General features: G+C 41.2%; 1 long non-coding RNA gene across 1 annotated transcript; it reads right to left on the minus strand.

Annotated features, from left to right (window-relative positions):
* Window positions 1-57: 57 nt before the first annotated feature.
* Window positions 58-661, minus strand: LOC108244769. The gene is made up of 3 exons (XR_001808943.3): window positions 484-661; window positions 218-400; window positions 58-139 (listed from the first exon to the last, which is right to left on the minus strand). It is a non-coding gene; the product is annotated as an uncharacterized LOC108244769 (long non-coding RNA).
* Between the last annotated feature and the right edge of the window lie 2,270 nt (window positions 662-2,931).

Here is a 2,931-nt window from a genome sequence, read left to right on the forward strand (position 1 = left end):
TGTCATGATGTTTTCTAATTTTCGAACCCACATGCAGAGTTAAACAGACAACCGGGAAAAAGTTTAGTGAGTTTATTGAGAAGGTACGGGTTTTCACTTTGACAGGTCCAAGGTGTAAGTGGCTGGCGCGTCTGGATTTCTGCAGCACAGGAAGACTGGTTAGTAGAGTTCTGGTTATGGCGGAAATGTCAGCAGCGGCTGAAAAGTCCGTTCTTACTTGAGGGGTAGTGTTCAGAGCAAAGGGAGGAAGGTACCGGATCACCGGAGTCTGGTTCTTGCCGGGTGGGGAGATGGTGCGGGTGGAGAGGCTGCTGTGGAGGGCGGACAGGTAGGTTCCGGACCCCGTGGAGGAGGCGTGTGGGGACGACTGCCGACCAGGAGATCCGAAGAAGAGGGGTAGCTGGGGAGGAGGCACACACAAAGAATCACTAGGTTTGTCACAACAGAGAAAGCACAAGGGAATCTAGCTTAGGCCTGAAGTACCATTACTGGCTAACGCTCTGGCGCTGAAGTGTCGGCAGCTCTCCACTCATATACTCCTCCACAGCTGATGGGATGAGCCACAGGTGTGCTGAGTCCCAGTACCTTGGTCACGCCCCCAGGAAGACTCAGCCTCTGCCCTCCCTCTGGTGGAAAAACCCCAAAAAACCAGCCCAGCTCCAGATCCCAACAAGTTTGTGTTCCAGTAGGTGGTGAGAATCAAAAAGCAGATATTGGTATGTAGACTTCAGTGCAGAGGCTTCAGTCTTTTTCAGTGTACACCAAACAGTCCAAGAAAGGTAACTTCTTATGTTCGGCATTTTCCCTGGTGAACTTGATGTTGTTGTCCACCGAGTTGAGTTGTTCAGTAAAAGCCTCCACTTCTTTGTCTTTGATTTTGACAAAGGTATTACCCACAGATCTAAGCCAGTGACCAGGCTTATGCTACAATATCCTGGAAATCAAGAAAACACTAAACTCAGTCAAATAAATAAGAAAAGAAAAACAAGCAAATTAACATTGTCTTGCCATTCCATACACAGCTGGAGTAGCTGAAAAACTCAGAAAGATTTTTTCCAAGCACAATATTCAGATGCATTTCAAACACTCTTAGACAGGCACTGGTTCACCCCCACCCTCAGCTACATGGTATATGCAGTCTAGTGTAGTGAGGAATTTCCACATTGGAGAAACAAAACAGCGGCAACACAAAGCGATGGCACAACACCGAAGAGCCAGTTCATCAGGTCAAGACTCAGCAGTTCATCTATATCTCAAGAGACACTCTTTTAAAGACAGCAATGTGCACATGTTAGTCAGGGAAGATGGGTAGTTTGAATGAGAAGTGAAAGAAGCCACGTACATTAAACATAAAAAGCCAACATTAAACTGAGGAGATAGCCTTAGGTTCTATCTTTTGAATACAGATAGTATAGTGCAGCCTTGACTTGTTTCTCCAAGCAGTTTCACAACCATTCACACCTTGAAAAGTGACCAAAACAGCTCACATGTTGGCCTTGTTAGGAAGCATTTAGCAAGTGTCACAACCCAAATGACTCACAGTAAACAGTAGCTTTTAAAATTAAACAGCATAAACAGAGATAAATCCTCAATCAAGTTTTGATGGCAAATAATTATTTATTAAAAAAAACAACAACAACCCTGGGTCATGCTTCATTCAACCCCTTTCTGCTACGATGAATTCAAAACACTGACAATATGATACATTGAAAATCAAAATGCTTGTGCAAAAGGTTTTGATAAAAAAAAAAATACTATTTTTCATTTTTATTCCAGCTTCTTTACAATGGATACAGACCAGCTCCTGAGGCAGGAATCCAAAAGACTGCAACAACAACAAGGAAGAAATGGTTTCCAGCCATTTAACTGCCAAGTCTCGAAGACATCACAGAACAAATCTCACTGTGTGTGCTGGAGGAGTTTTGGCCCAAATGATAAATTAACAATGGTTTATCACAGAGTGAAATCTCACAAAATGAGACTAAACACACACTAAAACTAAACAAAAGGCTAAAAAAGAAAGTAAGAATCAAATTAAAGCTGGTATACTTTGATTTAATCTTGGATAGTTTGTTTTATCCATCATCACTTCTTTAGTGTTCTCTGTAGCACTTTTCTTTTGGCATTTTGCTCTCGTTTGTGCAGGCCTGTTGGGTGGGTGTCAGAAAAAAAAGAAAAAAACAACTCAGGCAAAATGTCAAACTTTTAGAATCTAACAAGAGTTGCATTTTTTTCTTTTCCAATAAAACAATTTACTGCTACACAAGTTGCCTTTTCTTCTCCAGTTTATTATGCATAGCAGAATGCTTTTTCCTCCGTGGCCTTAATTGCACAGGTGCAGATAATCACAAACATTCCCGCAGAGGAGTTTACAACACAACGAAAACACGCAATAAGTAAAATGAGAAAGCTAACTTCCAGCCAAAAATGTGCCATCTTTTTAAATTCCGAGTAAACACATTAATTTGCTCCGTCACCATGGGTTCATTTTCACCGCAGTGAGAAAGTTAAACCAACTCTGCTGTTCCAGGCTGGGGAAGCTAAAGGCTTGGAGATGATGCATCGCAGCTGCAGAGACTGGATAATTATAGTATTGAGTTTAAAAAAAATAATAAAAATTCACAGTCTTGTTTGCAATGATGGATCACATTTACTCAGCCAATAACAAGCTCTTATAAATTATTTTTCAAACCAAATGAGCCATGGATCTCTCCCCTCCCCTCAGCAGGTACAGTAAACCTGAAGCAAAAGGGAATTTAAATGAAAACATTTCGAAACATCTGTTTTATTTGAACAGCTTTGGCCACAGTCTAGTTGTTTCTGATTGCATTTGACTTATTAGCTTTGATGAAAGGCGGTGGAAAAAAAAACTTTGAACAGCTTGATGTAGAGTCTAAACCACCTAATGAGAAACTGGTCCAAATGTTGCTT

Source organism: Kryptolebias marmoratus, linkage group LG14, assembly GCF_001649575.2.
Source record: "Kryptolebias marmoratus isolate JLee-2015 linkage group LG14, ASM164957v2, whole genome shotgun sequence".
In the NCBI taxonomy this organism is placed as follows: Eukaryota; Metazoa; Chordata; class Actinopteri; order Cyprinodontiformes; family Rivulidae; genus Kryptolebias; species Kryptolebias marmoratus.